General features: G+C 40.2%; 3 non-coding genes across 3 annotated transcripts; 2 read left to right on the top strand and 1 right to left on the bottom strand.

The window, feature by feature from the left end:
• The first annotated feature begins 14,474 nt into the window (after positions 1-14,474).
• On the top strand, positions 14,475-14,546 carry TRNAD-GUC (transfer RNA aspartic acid (anticodon GUC)). The gene has a single exon. It is a non-coding gene; the product is annotated as a tRNA-Asp (tRNA).
• Positions 14,547-14,683: 137 nt separating this feature from the next.
• Positions 14,684-14,755, bottom strand: TRNAD-GUC (transfer RNA aspartic acid (anticodon GUC)). Its single transcript has one exon. It is a non-coding gene; the product is annotated as a tRNA-Asp (tRNA).
• Positions 14,756-15,175: 420 nt separating this feature from the next.
• Positions 15,176-15,247, top strand: TRNAW-CCA (transfer RNA tryptophan (anticodon CCA)). Its single transcript has one exon. It is a non-coding gene; the product is annotated as a tRNA-Trp (tRNA).
• Positions 15,248-21,691: the final 6,444 nt, after the last annotated feature.

Genomic DNA, 21,691 nt, shown 5'->3' with positions numbered 1-21,691 from the left:
AATCTCTGTATAAGCTGTATTTCAGGCCTGGGGCCCTAGAAAGAAAAAGGCGCAACAGTATTACGTTTTCGTTCTTCTCTTCTTTGTCCTTTTATTGAAATTAGGCCCTGACAAGTACTGGCAAATTTAACACCTCAGCTCTTCCTCTCTAAAATGACCAGTACACCCAGTACATGCCCCATGTCGTGTGTTTACAAATTTGAGCTCTTCCATCACATGCAACCTTCTGCATCACATCCCACACAAACATGAAGTTGAACACATTGAGTCTCTGAGAAAAGGATAAATGATTTATAGGACTAAAGAAATGTTGTAAATCAGGTACTCTTGCAGCTTGCCAGCTGTTTTACTTTCCTAAGCCTTCTCCAAACTCCTCTTACTCTAAGACATACTCCTCCTACGAGTCATAAATGTCATAAATGGCTATGCCTAGGAGAAAATGACAGTGTTTTCAGAATAACAACAAAGTCTTCTCCTATTGCAGGCTGTAGGAAAGCAAATGGTGGTAATATAAAAGGTCAGCTATTTTAAGGCCCTCCAAACAATATGAAAAAAATCTCTCCCCATTAAAAAAAAAAAACTAAGAAACTTAGCTAGATGCATGATAGAAGAACTCTTTTTAATACAAATAATTCCAAGATCTTTTAAAGTCATTCTTCTCATGTTACCTTCTGCTACAAACTTTTTCTCCATTCGAGTTTATCTGCATTTAGAAAGTACAGAATAGTCGTGTAATGAAATTAACTCGTATCACATACTTAGTTGCTTGACAGCAGTCTCATCTGTGAAAAGCAGTCTCATCTGTGAAATGTACTTGTAGTCCATTAATATATTTTTACAGTTTGCAAAGAAAACAATGCAGTTCACTGGCTCTTCAGAAACTGATATGAGGCATCTGCTGTACAAATGCCATTATCACTTGCATAAAACAATCAGTCCATCGAGCCAGAGTTCGTATGTCCTTTTGATAAGGTCTTTGATGAATAGACCCACTTATCCTTTGTTTCCAATCTATTATTAATAACATTCTCTGTGATCATCCAGACACAAAGAATTAAGACAATAACTCAGTAAGGGAATACCAGAGCCCTAGCTTGCCCAATGGAATGACAGTCATTAAGTTTCTGCCAAAAGATCATTGCTTCAGGCATAACAACAAGCAATTCCCACATAGTAAAAATATTCCCTGTACTTGGGAGTTGCCCTATGGTAGCACCAAACCTATCAATTAATTTACCTAATGAAGCACATTTCAATATAAAAACAATCTTCATTCCCAGTGTAACCATTTCTTTAGTAATAATATACCAAGAAAATAAATATAAATCAAAGCTTTTGTGTATGAGCATCTTCCTGCAGACAAACTTAATGAAAGAAAAAAAATGGGTCAAGGTAGATAATATTCCTCTGTTTCTGAAATAAGGAAAAAGTTTAGGAACTAACTTTTTGAGACAAAAAGGGGCATATGAAACATGCAAGAATAACAATTTCCTAGTCCAATAAGCTTACCTTTATACTACCTGACTTTGGACAATGTAGGCAGCCCAGAAGAATACTCTGCTAGTCTAACACTAAAAGGCTATCTCTGTTTCTCTACTGTGTGGTGGTTTAACTGTCCAGCAGCTAAGCTCCACACAGCTGCTCACTCACTCCCCTACAGTGCGATGGGAGAGAGTATTGACAGAATAAAAGAGATTAAAATCGTGGGTTGAGATAAAGACAGTTTAATAGGTAAAACAAAAGCCATTCATGCAAGCAAAGCAAAGAATTAATTCACTACTTCCCACAGGCAGGCAGGTGCCCAGCCATCCCCAGGACAGCAGCACTCTGTCACGCATAATGGTGATTTGACAAATATCATAACTCCAAACGTCCCCTCTTTCTCCTCCTTCCCCAGCTTTATATGCTGAGCGTGATGCCATACAGTCTGGGATATCCCTTTGGTCAGTTAAGGTCAGCTGTCCCTACTGTGTCCCCTCCCAGCTGACTATATAGGGAGGGAACTTTCACAGTTATTCTCATTCAGCATTGCAGTCATGAGGTAGGAGACAAGTAATCACAATTTTGGCACTGTCGCTATGAGAAGATGAATGTAGGCGTGACAACCTGCCAAGCTGCTATCTGACCAGTAAGCTTTTGACAATTTGCATGGCATGCCTGCTGCTGTTGGACTGGATACCATCACCCGTCCCACGATCACCCATTCCCATCCTTCCTTTGTATCATATGCAACCATTTAGGACTAGCCACGAAACTGACGTTCTTGGTACATAACTTCAAGATGTTTTCCCATTCAGAAAATGATCTGGCAAAAGAAGAGAGAACACTGCACAATGACCACCTCTTGGCTGTATCATTTGGACACACAAAGGAAACTGTGTAGGGTATAGGCTGCAGAAACTGTAGTCAGCCTTCCAAATCTCATATACCCTTTCAAAGAGTTTTGTACATGCTTTCCTCTCTATAAATGTAGCCTTCACTACCTTGTCTTTTCAAAAGCTGTGAATTCTCTTTATTTCACTCACTAAAATCTCAAACTCAGTAATTGTTTTACCACAGAGGAAGTTTAAATATGGAACTAGCACAAGGCAACACCCCAATTCTGAATGCATCCTGAAGCACAAAGGTATTTGAATCTGAGATACATATCTACCAACAACATCCTTCTCCCAAATATCTCTACTGAAGTTCTGTATCCGGTCTACAGAACTGGAATAATTTTATGTCCCTCCCTAAACTGCAGGAAAACTCAAATCTAGATCTAAACTTTACACACAGGCATGTCTCTTGTTAAGATAACAGGGATATTATTAATTGGTCCCATAGTGCCCATTTTAGAGTTCAGTTGTTCTTTCATTTCCAAATATAGGGAAAACATTGCTACACTCTGCAGTTGCAGGAGTTAGCATATGATAAGAATACATGTTATAATAGGATATCCACAATTCATTCTCCTAAAAAAAACTGTATTATTTGGTATTTTAATCTTTCATCATGTGAAAGTACAATGTTGTTTTACAGAGATGGTCAGACTTCAGGAACTCTCTTCCATGAATACTAAGAAATTTTTTTTCTGAATAAAAGTGACAAGCAGATTAATTAATTAATCCATAGATCTATCTTCTGCCTCAAATAAACATCTGCCTCAAATAAACATCTTCTCATCACATCCCAGACTGATCTAAATAGTCTCTCAAAGCTGTATCCCACCAACTTTGAAATCTTCGAGGGAATTGTACCCTAAGATTCAAATGGCTTGGTACTTGCCAATTATCCTGAAATGATCTTTAATATAACCCAGACTAAGACAAAAGCAAAATTAAGTTTAGTTTCAGTACTGTATTGGAATGGAGCCCCTCTGCAAAGTGTTTCCTTTCTCTGCTTTGTTTTAAAGAATGCCTTCAGGAAAACACACTCTCTAAATGTATTAATCATTATTAATTTAACATAGAGTGTTTTTTATTAACTGGTAATTAATGGTATTTAACTACCATTAAAAACACTAATATAATAATTTCTTAGAAGTAAATTTTGGTTTACAAATAGAAAGTGAATATTTTACCTACTGTATATCCTTTTGCCTCTAATTTTACAATTTTGTGAATCTAAGAAGTTTAAACATATTTTCTGGCTTCTAAATATTATCTTCACTCTTCATGCCTTTTCTTGCACTGTACAGGCCTCATTAACATGCACCTAATCTAGGAATGTACTAACAGTCAAGTTCTCTCATCAACACATATTGCTTTTGACAGTGCATAGTTATAAATAGACAAGCTCAGCTTTTAATCATATGATGTAGAGTTATGAATGGCTTTCCATTCTTAATGCACAGCCTCAATCATTTTTGCTTTTTAAACACAGCTGAAATTTCTTGCTTAGCTCAGAAGCTAGCTTTATTTAAAAATTGGTAAATTAATACTGGTTCAATTCATTTTAAGAAAAAAAAGGCACCTTCCCAAACAAGTGAGTTTCGTAGATGTAAAACAAATACACTTTATGGAAATGTCACATAAAGGACTTGCTGAATAATACAGGACTTCCTTACATGAAGAAACAAGATTTAGTAATACTAAAATTCATATCAAATGCTTTAGAATAACATGCTTACACTTGCAATATATTGCTTATCTGATGCTGTGTGTCTTACAGGCTAAATAAATGTTGCAAGAACTTGTACGTGTGCAGAATATGTAAACAGGCCTTAAGAATGCCAAGCTATTATGCTTAAATATACTAGTAAGTGAATCATAGAACATTCTTCATTTTGTGGTAGACAAACATCTATATACTATTCAGAGACGTACAACTCCTACTCATAGTACTGTTGGTTGGGGGGGGGAGTGGATTTGAGAATTCAAATTTATCTGCCTGGAATAATTCTGAAAAGATGATTTTTCAGACCCAGTAGAACAGTGAGTTCATTAAAAAGTTGTCTAATAGGTTTGTTTAAATTATTTTCCTAAGCAGAAGAGTTGATAGGATCAGGACTCTGCCTTTGTCAAACTGGGCAAATATTTACTATCTTCAGCTATATTTTGTCAGAAGTGCAAAATATTGTTGGTATTTAGCACTAAAATGCTTTCAAAAAGCTTAATCTTTATGCCATTTAAAAAAATGATTCTAAAAATATTTTAGCATTTTTTATTTTTCTTAAACTACGTCAGAAAAGGTTGTGGGCCCCTCATCCATTCAAACAGAAGAGCCTACACAGTTTCTTGCAATATGCTCAGTTAATCTACAACAAAAAAAACTTGACTTTGTCCTGTTGCTTTCTTTTCCTAGTTTCTCGAGTATATCACTGTATCAGCCAGAGAACAATCACACAGCAGAGTCAAATTGATGAAAAAATACTCTCCCTCTCTGGTTCCAGGCAGTAGTCCTTGAACTCTCAGTTACCATTAAGTAAAAGAAGGGGCAGAACCACTCGTTCATTTGGGAAACCTACCATGTTCAGTAATGAGGGCTTACACTGCAGAGACAAGGGACTGGGATGCAATGATGATGCAACTTTAATCGTTTTCTTCTCTCAGTCAGTCTTGCTACAGTGAGACTGGGCAACTGCAGAGTTACTCAGCTCTAAGGGAAAAAGGGTTAGTTTCAGTTTCGTCTTTTAGAAAATCCCAAAAAACGTGGGTCCTTCACACATATATAAACGGGGAAAATTATCTAACTGCACCCCCACTTCCTGCTCCTCTTTGTCCTTTCTTTCCTATATTCATTATTAACAACAAATGGACAAAACCAGGTATTAAGTGTACATCTGGTTCATCTCTGGCAAGAACTCTCAGGATGCAAGTAGCAACAGCTGCCAAGTGCCTTAATTTCAAAATGGAAATTCTCCTATTAAAACTTTCTGTAAGAGACTAACTGATTTTGCTGCCAAATGAAAGGCCAGTCCTATAGTTAAGACATTATTGTAACTCCTTTCCAAACACATACCAGCAAAATGTTACTCATGAATTCAAAGAATGTGAGGGAGGGGAAATGAATTACATTTTTATTCAGATTACTAGAATTTCATTTTATGAGCTGATTTTGTGTAACTTGAATTGGATTTAAAAGACATGATTATTTAATGGATTTAATATAACAAGTAGTAACCTCAAATTTCTGCTATCAAACAAACTTTGAATCAGTAATTTTACTGGCCTCTATAGCAGAATATTTCAGAGTGCCACCAGAGGGAGCCAATGCAATTGCAAACTTGAAACGCTAGCTATTTTCAAAACAAAACAAAACAACCTTACAGAAATATCATTATGCTGCAAGATAGCAGACAGCAAACAAATATTAATATACTGAAGCACAGTGTTTGTGCCTTTTGAAGTAAAAATTTCCACTTTCCAATCACAGAATTAGGAACACACTGGGGGGGGGGGGGGGGAAGCTTTTTTCTTTTCCTCTGGAACAAATGCATTAATTTGCATTGCACTGCACTTTAATAACCCCTCATTTTAATTGTTTATTGTCATCGTGACAATGAATCCCTTCACATTTTGTGTCACATCAGTTCCTTAGCATTTTTCTCATCTTCTTAAATGTATACCTCTAAGCTATTGATTGCAGACCACTATGTCCCATCCTCATCAGCAGTGAGAAAGCTGCACAATGTCCTGCATTCTCAGAATTTTACTCTACCTAGCAATGCATCTGAAATTAAGAGTAATTTGGTGATTGTCAGGCAATGCATTACAGATAAAAAGTAGTGTTAAGCTCTTACTTCAAGCTGCTGTGCTCTAGGCATGTCATTACCAACAAGTTCCTCATTTGTGGTTTTGGCTATTCAACTGACTTTAAATATTAATATCTTGTTTCAAATTCAAAGTGCACTATGATTCATTTCTGCATCTTTTTTTGTCAGGCTTTTACAGTTGAGCAATAGGGTTAACCATCCATCACATCTTAAACACTGTCTTGTGAATGTGCTCATTTGTTTTTCTCTATCATGAATAACAGTGGAAATGGCAATTAATTTCTGCAAAGGCTTTTTAATGTTTTAGTTTATACTATCTCCCTTTTTCCATCTGCTAAATCGAAAAAACTATTGACTTCCCTTTTATCGTTCATCTCTGCACTGAATATTGTGTCAGAAGCAAAAGAAGCTTCTGGCACAGCTGTACAGGACCAGCAATTTCCCCCAGTCTTCAGGCCACTGTTTTCACTCCCATGACTTGGACAAGACATGAGGCATCCTGTTTTTTCTTAAAGATGAAAAAATTACTGCAGAGCAAAGATGACATAAGTAGGAGTAATAATCCATCATACTAAGGATAAAAAACAACTACTGGAATGAGAATTAAGCCCTACTTCATTTTGTTAGTCTTGAGGATCACTTGAGGCTTTCTCAAGCTTCCCCAGTGCACATGGATTACTTCAAACATTAGAGTATCCCCCTGAGTAAAGAAAAGAATGGGGTTTCCATGTTATGTGGCCCTTGTATCATAAGGAAAGGCGGAGGGAGGAAACTGTTCCCCCATCAATCCACAGTTTTGTCTAGAAAGGGAGACATTATTTTCTTTCCCAAGCATAACACAATGAAGGAGCAAATGGTGGCGACTGGAGGACCAGGAATGCACAGTAAAGACAGTATTGCAACAAACTGCTAGAGTGCTGGTAGCTTTGATCTAGTGCCTGGTTGTTAAAATAAATAAGTTGTCAACTTTGTCTTTTGCTGAGACTACTGTTAGCACTTTTGGGTTTTTAGCATTTATCACAATATTTTTTCAGAGCGTTCATCAAATTCTGAAGGTCTTCTGTACTCCAACTCTTACAGAAAGATTGCTAACAGACATTATATGGTTCATACAAACCCCATTACTTCAGATGCCATTTAGAAGATTCCAAACTGTCATTGTTATGCTTTCACAGACAAAATGTACCTTGATGACGCACTATGATGTTTCAATACCAGCTTACAACGCTGTTTTCTCTCTCAGCTACAATGTTTTCTAAACCTTGGATTTTGTGAGTCATCAATACATTTTCTGTCTGTCATGCTGAAACTTCTCAAAACCTTTACAAAAGCACCAAACCATACATAAATTTCCCGTTATACTTCCATAACATGTTCTGATAGTGTTTTCAAGGTGAGGTCAGTTAATTACTAGATAAAAACTATACTGATTTCTAGTCATTCTTGGCTCAGTACACTGACTTTTCTTTTACCCACTAATTTTTCAGTACCACAGAAGTAAAATCTGTCAAATTTAGAGAACACCAAACACTGTTCAAGGTCTGGAGTGTTACTGTGTTCTGATGTGGGAGCCTAACAAGTCTTCTGCCAGATCTTTTGTATATTTCTAATTTCATACCTTAAGCAAGCCCAGAGGCTTTGGTTTTAATAGCACTTCCTCCGTATGCTCATCTTTCATTTCCATGACCAGTTTCCCTATTGTAATTGCTTGTCCTGCACTTACCCATTATATCTATATTGGGAGCATCAGAATGCATAAAATAAGTTTGTGATGATCAGCTTTCTAAGATAAAGTTAGATTCATTGCATATTGTCCCATTTATAGTTTTGTAAAACCAATGCCTTTAAATATCTTTCCACACTTTTTACAGTTTAAGTGGTTTCTTTGTGTGATGCCTTTCTCTCATTATATCTTTGTTTTGGATATCTAACTTCAGTCCGTGGTGCTTTTTCTCACATTACTTTCTGTAGGTTTTGCTATCCCATGTTTTTCCAATCTCTACACTTAAATTTGTTTTATTAGGTGCATGATTACTTTTTTTTTGTTTTTGAACAGTTGTTTACTCCTAGAACTGACACAATGCAAGAGTCAGATCTGATATTATAGCTGTATATGGCAGTACTGGATTTTTTTCATCTTTGTTTCTAGAATTTTCCTTCTTAGGCACATGATTGATTTATTTTTAAGCAAATCATGGCCAATTTCAAGATTCTAAGAAATTTTTCAGACCAAGTCAGACCAATGATGAAATTGTTTGGGTCCACTGCAGTCTTTCATCACAGTGAGAAAGTTATTTCTATGGTTATATGGTAGACATGTCCTGGTATCCAGAAATGCATTACACAGGAATTCTTATATTAGTACACAATCTAATCACGTTTTGGAGTGTCCTTTTATGTCTCTAAAGGTTTTGCTGCATAAAGACTCCTTAAACGTTACTTCAAAATTATACATCTCATATACCAAAAGAGGTATTCTGCATATAAATTTCATTGGTCTTCTTCCTTCTAATGACTGAGTCCTATCCTTTGATTTGTAAGCAGGACATCTCTCAGGTTTAATTTAAATTTAAACTCATTAAAACCAGCCAGCCTCCACTCTTCCTGGTTTGAACTTTCCTATGATATCTCTTCAGTACATTTGCTTGGCAGTCCTTTTTACAGGCAAAAGTAATCACAATGCAGATTCACTCTGAAGAGGAGTTCATTCTTTTTGGAAGTATCCATTGGATTTTAACCATACTATAGGAATACAATTGGCTAAATTCAACTCTTTTCTTTCAGAGTGCTTTTTACCTAGACAGAAAATGCAGTTCTGCATGGGCACTTCTTGTCTATTTTATTTCACAATTGTTAGGACATAAATTTTCAAGCCCTGAGGTTCCCTCAACAAGTTTTTAAAAGGCTCCATTTATTAGAGAGTTCACATGGTGCCACACAGAGGGGAAGCTGCCCAGCTGCATGGCTGCATTTAGTACTGTACAAACTACTAGGCATGCTAATAGGGAAAAACCCCTTAAGTCTTTCCTCCCACTAATCCATCAGGCACTGACATAATCTCACAGTTGCCCTTACCTTGAGTTTCTTCAGCTCTTCAGCTGTTGATTTTACACGCGATGTCTCACACTCGTTCCCTTAGTGATGTAAATTGATTTTTCTAATAACTTCTAAAACTTTAATGTAGCTTAATCAAAATACATTAGCACAGAAAAAGATCACCAAGTCATACAGACCACACAACAAACCCATTATACTGGACAGAAATTCTATAAGGCCAAAAACTATACAGAAGGAAATCCTGTAACTTAATATACCATTTGATAACTCATACATTCTTGCTGAAAAACTCATTAAATCCTGTGCTGCAAACTTCACAGGGTAAGGGTACAGACAAAAATTGAAATTAAAATAGAAGACAGAAAGCAGATGGAGTGTTGGGTATGTGTGAATGGGCGGCAATAAGAGAATATAAAATAGCTGTGAAGAGTAATTAGAATGAAGCATATTCAATTTGCAGTAACTCTTCTGGACTGGGGCTTCTTAAAGACCACACCAGTGAAAGTCTCTGCTTCTTATCTGGGGTTTGTGTTTTCTTTCTTTCATTGAGCATTAATTTCTGCAGCTATAGAAGACTCTTCACCCACCACCACCCCAAATATAAAATTACAGTCATTGGGCTAAAATTACTTGTGCCATTACTTGTGTCTGGCAAGCAGATGAAGGTCTGACTTACAGCTCACAAAACTTACCTGCCAGCAACTGCTGGTTCTGAGGATTGCACTCATTTATTTCAGGCCATGCAGGTCATTGTGGTACCTACAGCTACAAGAGAATTGCTGGTACAAGGAGCTGCCCTAATAGAATTTTTTACTACACTTAGCATATTCCCCCATCAGACACTTTTCAGATTAATCCATAAACTGTAGAAGAGGCAAACCTCCTTCTTTAGCTTTTTTAATTTGCCTTAGTTTGATCCCCTAACATTTTTCTAATGGAGTTATAGACCTCTGTACAACAAATCTAAACCCAGTGACAAATGGTTTGCTTTTCCTAGCTTTCTTCACGGACTCTGGTTTCAAAACCACAAAAGATAACTCTTCTGTATCAGGGCAGTTTCTAGAAGGCTTCTAGAAGGTTTCTAGTAGTGCTTTGGAGGTGACAATGAGCAAGTGTCACTCAGTACTTACTTTGACTCATCTGATGCATACATTTTTAAGTATTCATATACTTTAAGCTAACCAAAAGCTACCTAAGAAAATGGAAATTAACCACAATACCAAATAGCTTCCTATTTTTATGAAATATGGCCATTATGTGAAAAAGAAAGTTTGACATTTAATAGAAGGCAGAGGAGTATGACTCAACAAGCAGTTTATACTGACAGCATAGGTTTATGAGAGTATGAGTTTATACAGGTGTAAGAGGGTTGATCTAGTCCAAGACACTGCTATATTGTCAAATTTTAAGTGGATACTTCAAATTACAGATAGTACCTTGGCTTTGTATTGTTATTACTCCTACCATTCTAGGATTCTACGATTCTATGGCATGTTGCTGGTATCCTGCATTGCACTATGTCAAATACACAGCTTATGGACTCTGGGATGTCAGGGCACCTGCACCATGAGGATATTTTGTGCTGTTTAGCCTTCTGACCAGACAGTACCTCCAACAGCACTGCCACACTTTCACAGTTTGCATCTCAGATCTGCAAAAGGAAATCCTGGTCTCAACATCGCACCTGGGCAACCATAACGCTAGAAGCAGGGGTAGTTCTACATGGCAGGAGAAGTATGAGCATCTGCCACTGTATGGATCCATCCCAGATCACACTGCCAGGGATGATATCAGCTATGTTTGAACTCAGCATGCTAATAACAATATATTTTCACTGTCAAGGCAAATAAGCATCAGCAGGTGACACAGGTGGATGACATCAAACTGAGGGGAATGACTGATGCACTCAAGGGTAGGGCTGTCATTCAGCAGGAGTTTGAGAGGCTAGAGAAATAGGCCAATGTGAACACCTTCCAGTTCAACAAAGGCAAATGGAAAGTCCTGCCTCTTGGATACAACAGACCCATACAACAGCCAGGAGCTGACCCAGTAAACAGCAGCTTTGCAGAAAAGATCCTGGGAGTTCCAGTGAACAAGGATGGGCTTGAGTTAGCAAACAGTCTTCTGGCAATGAAAGCTAACCAGATATTAGGCTGCATTAGTGACACCATATCCAGTAGATCAAGGGAAGTGGTGACTGCTCCATGGCCAGCTGGCACTTGTGAAGCTGCCTGTGGACTACTATGCAGTCTGGGGCACTATGATACAAAAAAGGTATCAACAAACTAGAATGAGTCGAATCAATGTTCACCAAAAGCTGGAGCATGTCTCAAACATGGAGACACTGAGAGACCTGGGTTTGTTTAGCCTAGAGAAGGCTAGAAGACAACATAATTGTTGTCTTCAGATACCCAGTGGGAGGGAATAGAGAAGATGGAGCTAGACTCTTATTAGAGGTACACAGCAAAATGACAAAAGGCAGCTGATCAGGTTGCAACATGGTAAATTACAAGTAGATATATGGGGAGGAATAATTATTCACAGTGAGACTGGACAACCTGTTGTGGCAAAGAGGTGGAATCTCTCATCCATTATGATATTCAAAACTCAACTGTACAAGTTGCAAGCTGAGCTTCAGCTAAGCAAGCTGAAGGGAGGTAATGATGGGCTATATTCCAACCTTACTTGTGCTCAGTCAGAAAGGGCCTCTTGCAGATGCTCTTGCTCCAGGGAGCAGGTTTCTACCGGCTGCTGAACATAAAGCTGGTACAATGATGAACAAAACATGGAACAAGATTGTTACGACTGGACATATGGAATAGCTGTTTGCAGATCCTGAGAAGGCAGATGCTTCACAGACTGTGGAACACTGATACTAATTCCTAATACCTGTTCTGCTTTGCACTTACATGTCTCTGTGACATTTCAATAGGAAATGCATTTGCTCTGTGACTGCATGTCATTGCAGCCTTATCATAGTCCAATCACTTTAAAAAAAGACTTTTGCTGTGCTGACTCACACATCAATGTCTCTTCTTGCTCCCATTTTTAGACAGCTTTGAGTAAGTCTTCTTGGTTGGGGTGCACAAGGATGTCTTTGCAAGGCTTCAGAAGCATATACAGACTTCACTGAGAAAGCAAAGGTAGACATTGTTTTCACCATAACAGTATAGTTGGGCAACTCTTCTTTAGCACTGTTTAAGAATTGCAATCCCCAGCTCAGGTCATAGTTTGTATTTTTAGTAGATAACACTTGTTCTCCCTGTCAAATGGGCAGTGTGAGGTGTTTGTACAAGAGCATGAGACAGCATATTGAGTGGCACCTTTGGTTCAGGGTTGCCCTGGTTAGAAGAAGGTGTGTAGAATGTACAAGATGGCTGATGCAGGCAGAAGTACCTGTCCCAAAATGGGAGTGGTTGTGCAGAAGCAGAGCAGTAAGTTGAGGCATAACCAAGAACTCTTGTAACTAAACTATCTGCTTTCTTGTAAAAACACCCTTTGTACTGAGCCATTGAAAATGGTTTTTCAAGAGTCTGTCACACCATAGGCTTTCCCCATATCTCCAGCAGATTCAGAACTCCCAGACAGACTTGCTTTTGCCCTCAAAGGCAAAGCAAAGAGCACAACAAAATGTCTACACAATTTGTAGAATAATGGCTCCGGAAGTCTCAAAGTGCTCAGCAATGCTAAAAAACTGCAAGACATGTTATGGAGATAGAAGTTGTGTTCAAAGAGAAGACACACCAAGGAGAGAAGTCTGTGCAGAACCTGAGGCAAAACTAGCTCTAAGGTAAAGAACAGCAGCTAAGGAAGATCTGACTTCAACAAGCACCCATTACCACTTACACAAGCAGTCACATCTCGGCTACCTGATCAAGGAACAGAAGGAACTGAGAAGTGTCTGGCAAAAAGGCCTAAATTAGCTAAGTGTGAGTGGTCCCACAAAATGCAAACAGCGAGTGATCTACCAGCTAGTGTTCCAGCTTAATCACTATCATCTTTTGAACCTGCACAGCAAGTTTAGGTCAGCCTAGCACCACTGGTTTTGATCCTGCTCTGGGAGGTTTAAAGCCTATCACCTGATCACAGCCCTACCAGATGATCTCACTATACTGCCTCTAAAGTAATAAAATTATTATGAGACTTCCAATTATTATTTTTCACTTGTCAGGACAAAATTTGCATCTGTTGCATCTGCCAAGAAATATATTTACATTCAAATGCTTAAACCTGTAGGCTAATATTTAGAAATGCTTCCTTTGACAGGTCACTTATATTTAGATGTCTGTGTATCAATTGCAGATTCTTCTTTAGCTATGCTTGTTTAGCTACAAGCTGGGATTTTTTCATCCAAATAAATATTAGCAGTAGCAGAGGCCATCAAAAAAAGAACACCGGTTGTTCCAATTGCTTGTCCATTATATGATGTGAATTCCCCATTTAAGAAGCTAGCAAATTAGAGTTTCCTGTCTAATGTCACTGTAACGCAAACTTATAACCACGTTATTGCTGACCGGGGCAGCATGAAGACATATGGTCAGTATGTGTCCTTCTACCTTCCACTCACAAATCTCAAAGGAACTGGTTTCCATTTCTCTCGTTCCCTTTTAAGGTAGGTAAGAAGCAGGTGCTCCAGTCCCTTCACCCCGAGGACTGCTGACTCCAGCGCTTCTCAGGTTCCCGTAAAAAGAAACTGAACGCGAGAACGAAATGTAAAAATACATCGTGCACGCAGACACTCCAGCTGCAACTCTGCTCCTCACCGCAACCGCTCGGGCAGTTCTCCTGCACCGCAATTATGACGGAGGCCCGCAGGCAGCTCCTACATCGCTCCACCGTGGGGCGGGAGGGCAAACAGTAGCCGCGGATGCGGGGGACAGTTCCTCCGCCTCCCCACGGCAGCGCGTACGGTCCGGAAGGGTCGTGACAAACACCAGCCCCGCAGAACCCCTTCCCCTCCGCTCCGCCCTCTCCTCACTGGCGCGTGCCGGACGAGCTGGATCGGCAGTGCCCGGCACAGCCCCTTCCCTTCGCCGGGCCCCTGCACGACAGCGTTCGGCTTCCGCACGCCGCACCCTCGGCGCTGCCCTCCCGAAGCCCAGAGAGGGGAATGAGGATGTAGGCAGGGGGCTGCGGTAGCCCCGAGAGCCTGCCGGGGCTCCGTGCGTCGCAGGGGCGGCCCCCAGCCCCTGGCCACAGAGGCGTTTCGGCGCCCCTCAGCTCCTCGTTAGTATAGTGGTGAGTATCCCCGCCTGTCACGCGGGAGACCGGGGTTCGATTCCCCGACGGGGAGAGGTTCACTGGCGCGCTTTTTGTTTTCCCCGCTTCCCTCGGCACGAGGCCCCGCTGTTGGCCCTCGGGCAGCAAAAGGCGCTCGCGCCGCGCCCTTCCGCTCGTGTGTAGTGCGTGAGAAAAAGCGATTGTGCAGGTCTCCCCGTCGGGGAATCGAACCCCGGTCTCCCGCGTGACAGGCGGGGATACTCACCACTATACTAACGAGGAATAACCTTAAGTAGGCCCTTTTCCAGCCCGAATTTATGCGCAGATCTACATGCGGTAGCCGCCTTCGTTCGTGGCTAAGGGTAATGGGGGAATTTCGGCCGCGAGGCAGGAGGGGCAGTGTTTGCGTGGCGGGAACCAGAATCCACGAGCCTGCGCCGGCGGCAATGTGGCAGGAGTCTCCTGCCGCTAGGGGCCGGGAGTGGGGGTGTGGGTGGGGAGAACTAATGTATTTGCGCGGGAAAGCGGGAAGTGCAGCGAGGGGTCTGGTTTTAACTGATGCAGTTGCTATACTGGGCGAGAAGGGTCTTCGTCCGTGCCGACCTCACTGACTCCATGCTCCGACCCTCCGGAGCTGGGGTCGGCGCGGCCGGCGTTCCTTGCTGGGCGAGTTCTAACACCCGGGTTGTGGCTGCCCAGCAGGACCTCGTGGCGCAACGGTAGCGCGTCTGACTCCAGATCAGAAGGCTGCGTGTTCGAATCACGTCGGGGTCAATTGCTTTTTGCGGAATATTTTTCTTGCCTCTCTTTTTCCCTGACTGCTTCTACTGACTTTCTCTGTGAGGAAAGGGAGGATCATTTTTTCTGCTTTTTATTTTCTTCTCGTGAAGCTTAAGGTCTCCTCTTTTTGCCTGAGCCTGAGACCCCCCAATCTATCAGCCGTAGGCGGGGACACTTCCCATAAAAGAGAACAAGTCAGAAAGATGTATAGAAAGAGTAACTTTAAATGGCACAAAGGCCCCCAAAATGGCAGGGAGACCCTCTTTTCAGTCCACAAGTTGACATGAAAAAAAGTGCAAATCAAGGCAGGGGAAATAAGTGGTCTGAACAAGCCAAGAGCTTGAGCAGATGCCCTGTTAAGAACCCTGAGGGAGATCAAAACCCTAGCTGAGGGGAGCAAGGTGTCAGGGAAGGCACTTCATAGGTGGTGAGGTTAGGTCCCGGAACAAAAGAGTTATCTCAGAATAGCCACTTCCACACACTAAGGTGCCAGAGGCAGAAAGGCACAGAAAGTACTTAATTTTCATCTAGATATGACATAAGGACACCTAGAAGTAATATTTCGGGGATATGGATGTAGAGGAAAGTTGACACTTAACGACATTTACTTAGGGATGAAACATGATAGTTTGTAAAGGGCCTGAATTTGAGGGACATGGAGAAACACACCAGAGAAACAATTCTAAGTTTGTAAGAACAAATTATTAGTGTTATAAAACGTGGCAGAAAAATGAGAGAATATGGAAGTTTTAGAAACCAGACTCAGCACAGTCATCAAAAATTCTGAGGTTTTTTTTAAGGTAAATACTTTTGTTTTTACAGGCTAATATTTCTTCCATAGTCCCTTAAAACACAGAAATTCTACATCCCCCTCCATCGCTCTGTTCCAGTGGTTTGCTATCCTTAGTGTTACAAAGGGACTATGTGTAGTTTTAACCCTGACATCTCTTTTGCCATAACCTAAATCCAGGCCTCGTGCTATTAGACTGGAGAACAGTTTATTCCCTTCCTTTTTATAGGTACTTCTTATATATGTGAAATGCATTCTGCCTCTCCGTAGCTGTTCTAGGGTAACAGACCGGGTTTGCTGGGCCTCTGATTATTTGTATTGTTTGCCCCTGGAATCTTTCCAAATGAGTCACATTTTTAGGTGCCCAGAACTGGTCACAGTATTTCAGCTGTCCCAGATTTTACCAGGTTTGGAAAGCAATGGAGGACTGCCTCACGTGCTATGCTGAGGAGACTTCCATTTATGTGGTTAGTCTTTTTTTAAAGCATAATCTGTGAGATAGATGCATTTTTTCTTGGATGCATAATCTGTTAGATGTTTCCCTGCTCCCACAAAATATCCCACATCTCTCACCATCCACCAGTGTGCTGGATATAAGAAGCAGTGTCAGTCCGTTTACATTCCTATACTGCTGCCAAAGCAGGTGCTGCTCTAAGCATTCCAGATAGTTGCCAGACAATCGCTCTGGCTTGTGGAGAGGGGTTCATCTAACGATAATATAGAAGATCTATTAATAGGAGTCAAGGTTTGCAGGATGTGGTTTCTACTAATATACTTAACGTGACATGAGTGTGGGTTGTTACAAGTCAGTCATGCTCTGCCCTGTCCACTCATGCCTGCATCTTTCCCCCGTGCCACATGGATCACATCTTGCAACTGTGCAGCAGCAGCTGCTGGCTCAGCATGCAGATCTGGTAGCACAGCTACTCCATCCAACATAAGGAAAGAGTCAGGAGCACATGGTCTAGGACAAGACAGAGACCAGGATCGTCCCTTGCAGCAACAACCACAGTTACCAATGGTCTGCTTAAGTTTTTTTCGTTTTTAATTTGGAGAGAGAGAGCTTACTGTTCCTAAACCAAAATAATCTAGTGATTTTCAAAACTAAATGAAAAAATTAAATGCACCTTGGCTACGTGCAAACCCTCCCTCTCAAATTCCTGTCTGTAAAATGGGGATAATCACTCTCTTTATTCTCATGGCTGTTTTGTCAAGTTGACTCTGTTAATTCTGAGGACTTAAAAGTACACTGGTGGGTATTTGTCTCTCACCAGCATTTCTACAGCACACGTGTCTCTCTGCTTTTGTCAGTATGACAAAGTTTTTAATACTTCATTTTGTAACCTGACTGATGTCTTAACACACTTTTTTTCTCATTACATTGTTGCTAGATAAATATAGACAATAACTTAAATCCACATAAGGGTCAAGAATCTTGGAGCTGAAATAATCACAAACATATGGTAAATATAGCCTCTGCACTATCTCTGTCCATATATGATAAAAAACAGATATCCAAATAATTCTTGTTTGGAAATGATTCAGTGTGGGAAACTGCGCTGCAAATTGTCCTTTTCATTTCCTTTCTGTCATTATACTAAAGTAGGAGCTGATAATTCTGTTTTCAGTCCTCGTTGGCACAGGCCTTTGCCTGTCACATTGTCAGCAGTAAAATGCTTTAAACCAGCAATACCACTCAGCTGTACTCATTTCTTTCCCTGCCTGGGGACGGTCACATAAAGAACTGGGTGCCCCTCTATCCACAACAAAGGCAACCACCCTCCTGCCAACTCGGCATTGCCTGGCCAGTGCCAGTGAGAGTGGAGTCACCTGGCCCATCCCCCTGGCAAAACTATGTCCACTGGCAAATTCAGCAGGAGGTGTAACTTCTTCTAGAAGAGAACTGCTCTAAAAGCGATATGCTCCATTATAGTAAGACATGCTTTTTTTTTTTTTTAGTTGGATTATGCTTTAAAAAAACATTTCTCATAAGAAAGATAGTTATTAAAAAGCCACCTATTTTTTCTAAATTAATCAAGAAATGAGTGATTAATGGTTGGACTTCATGATCTGAAAGGTCTTTTCCAACCTAAATGATTCTAATTTTTCTAGAAAGTATAGTGACACCATGCCATAATGATCAGTCAACTGCTTGTTGTATTTATAGCAATGCTTTCCAGTTTCTGTTGCCTTTCTCAGAGGGAGTATTACTTTTCATTGTGAAACTCACTGTGTGCCAAGACTGAATTAATACTTTGTATATTTTTTTTTTACATTTCCTTTAGCTAAGAAGATGTCAGCTCAGTCTAAGACAAGAACATGCCTGTAACACTTCTTTAAATGCCTTTGAGAAGAATGGATTTATAGCCTTCACAATTTTAATATGTATTATGAGGTAAATGTTTCATATAAATACAAATTATACACCTATACTTCACTGAATTTGGGATACTTTTTTAACAAAAAGACATAGAAAATTCTTTTTTTTTTTTAGTGTAGCACAACAGAAGCTACCTGTCTCATTTTTACAGGTAGCAGTAGAGACTGGGAGTCACAAACCTAGAAACTCAAACCTAGAAATCTGAAGTAGTTTAGATGGCATTCGGTATTTACATGTCAAAGAAGACTATGACTGAAAATCTCTTTCTCCTGCTCAGGAAAGCTAACAAATTCCAGACATCTGGGAGGGTCCTACAAAGGAAGGATTTTTGGCTTCCTCTTTCAGCATATTTCACATTTTTAGGCAAGCTTACAGCAGTTTTTCAACCACTGAAAATGGCCGTCATCTCGCATCATTTGCACTTTTTTCCTAAACTTTCCTTTTGTCACCATTTATACTGACAAGAGGTAAAATGTGACGATCTGTTTCTCTGGTAGAGGCTGGTATTCTGATCTTTGAAAACTAGAACCTGCTGTTAGGGATAAATATTTAAGTAACACAGTGCTTCACAGAAAGCACAGCAAAACAAGTGTTTTGTGCTGCATCCTTTAAGACACAAATTGTCTAACAGGTGTGTGGACCACAATGTGGTTGGTTTGTTTGATTTTTTTTTTCCTCTGTAAAAATATTAAAGTCTTTTGAACTCATTCATGATCTTTCAAGGTCCCTTCCAACCCTTATGATTCTGTGATAAGGAACTTACCACATTATGCCCTTTGACCGCTGCCTTATGCTACAAAATGTAATCTTTTGATGTGGAGCTTTATAGTGATATGTATTAATAAACCTTATACTAACTTATCGCAATAGTATAAAGCTTACTTTTCAGTGGGACAAAATTCACACACAAGCTGTAAAAAGGTCGTGCCTATCCCCCTACACAGTATCTCCGGGGGTCCTCCAACTTCCTTGAAGGCAGAAACCCATTCGGTGAGGGGCCAAGTGATATCTGAAGTTGTCCAAAGATCAGGGGTTAGAAAGCCTCAGGACTTATCAGCCTTCATCCCCAAGGCCCCAAAGACCATCAAGGACTATCACCAGGGAAACATCAGGCAAATGAAAGGAAGACAAGACCTAATTTACATGTGAAATCGGGGATAGGTTGTGTCTTTGTATAAGCGGATCATATATCATATCATCATATGATTTTGTAAGTTTGTAACAAATATAAGCCAAGCAAGTTGCCGAGTTGGGTGCGCACATTTGTGGTGGAGCGATCCCCCGTGCACCCCGTGCCAAATAAACATACCTTCTTTTTAACTTTAGAGTTATACAGTCTGTTTCCACAAGTCACTTTCTTTCCTTCAAACAAAACAACCAGTAAAGGTGCAGATGCTTAGCTGTGTGAAAGTCTAATTGTAGTGTTGTTTGGAGGCTCCAATGTTAACTATTATATGTTTAGGTATTAGGAAGAAGTTCTTCCCTGTGAAGGTGGTGGTGCACTGGAACAGGTTGCCCAGAGAGGTTGTGGATTCACCATCCCTGGAAGTGTTCAACGCCAGGGTGCACAAGTCTGGTCCACCTGGTCTAGTGGAAAGTGTCCCTGCCCATGGCAATGGGGTTGAAACTAAATGATCCTTAAGGTCCCTTCCGACATAAACCATTCTATGACTCTATGTATCGCTCACTTTAGCTTTCACCTATTTATTTCCTTTCCTTTTCTTTGCCTGTTGTTCCCAAGGAGCGACAATTAAATGTGTAGAACCAGGGAATAAAGGAGATGTTTGTGCCAGGGATTTTTTATGGACTTGGCTTCCCAGAGAAATAGAGTGACACTACAGTATCTCATGCTGCTGTTTTAGCTTTTGTCCCCTTGGAAGCAGCAAAAGGTAAGCCAATAAAAGAGTCCAGTGTTATATGAGCACAAAAATGTAATGGAGAAAATAATTCACAGAAGATAATACATATTTCTACAGTTGAGGAAATAACTTTCAAAACGTAAATAGACAGTAAATATGAACTGTACACAATGTTAAAATGAGGCTGTGGCTCCACAACCACTGTACTGGATTTTGAACTAGTAGCTGAGTTTCTGCTGTCTTTTGCTTCTATGCCAGTTTCACCTGAAAGCAAGACAAAAAATACAGATAAAACCAGTTAACCCATCCATCTGTTATGACCAAAACTGAACTAACTGGAAGTGTAACTGTAGCAATGTACTACTTAATAACACATTGCTGTTGCATTTTTATGCTATGCTAAATGCTTTAAAACCAGACTTACCATCAACATACTTAGATTGAAAGGCATGAACGGTCTTCAAGCTCAAGAGTTTTCCTTTCTTCTGTCACTCACAAGAAAAATGAGCACCAACTGTATTGCATATTCTGAATGCTACTATGAGTTGCAAATGGTGGCTGCACTCCTCTAAAAAGCAGTGCCAAAGAACAAGCCTCAGGCCTAATGTATAGTACCATTATTGTCCGTTGGGATGTTAGAGGGTGTCTGTGCCAACTTTAGTCTAGATTTTATTTCCACTGTTAACTTTGGATAAATTTTCCAGACCCAGTTCCGCCTTACATAGCGTTAAAAATATTTTAGATTATACAAATTGTGGTTGTTATTATTCACATTAGCAAGACACCTGAAGAATCTTTCTGCTGCTGCCTTTCTGAAGTATGCTGTGTCAGTCTGCAACTGGTTTCATACTTGAGTAAGATGTACATTCTTAGAGCTGGGGGAAAGCTCTGTTTTCCAAGGCACGTGTAGGCTTTTCAAGTATAAACACACTGGCTACACTTTAAATTATTACTATCAAATTTGGTGAGGAATTCAATTTCCTTTAAGCGTTTCCAAAACACTTGTCATGTGATATCCGTGTTGCAGGAACTTTGAGTCAGATATACTGAAAAATAAGTACTACCATAAAATTTGTTCTATTCAAGCTTAAAAGTGATAGTAGTCAATCCACATTGGTATATGAACGTTTGCTTTATATGCACATGCCATCAACGGGAGAGGTTTCTATGACTGAGTGCCTTTCAAATTTTATTGTACTACAGAAGCGATTCTATTTATATTGCTTTTTAACATGTAAGCCACCACAGTTTCTTCTGAAGCCTGGTAGCTAACGTACTGCATGTAGTTAAGCACTGAGGTAGCGACAACAGCGAGTTCGTTTGCTCTGGGAGAAAACTCGAAGCGCGTTTCAGCAGGCGGCGAGCTCTGCGAGCCGATCACGCCAGGGCAGCGGTGCCCGCGGCGCGGC

This window comes from Colius striatus, chromosome 1 (genome assembly GCF_028858725.1).
Source record: "Colius striatus isolate bColStr4 chromosome 1, bColStr4.1.hap1, whole genome shotgun sequence".
Classification (NCBI taxonomy): Eukaryota; Metazoa; Chordata; class Aves; order Coliiformes; family Coliidae; genus Colius; species Colius striatus.
Note: the sequence above shows the minus strand (reverse complement) of the source record. Positions and strands in the feature narration are given on the sequence as shown.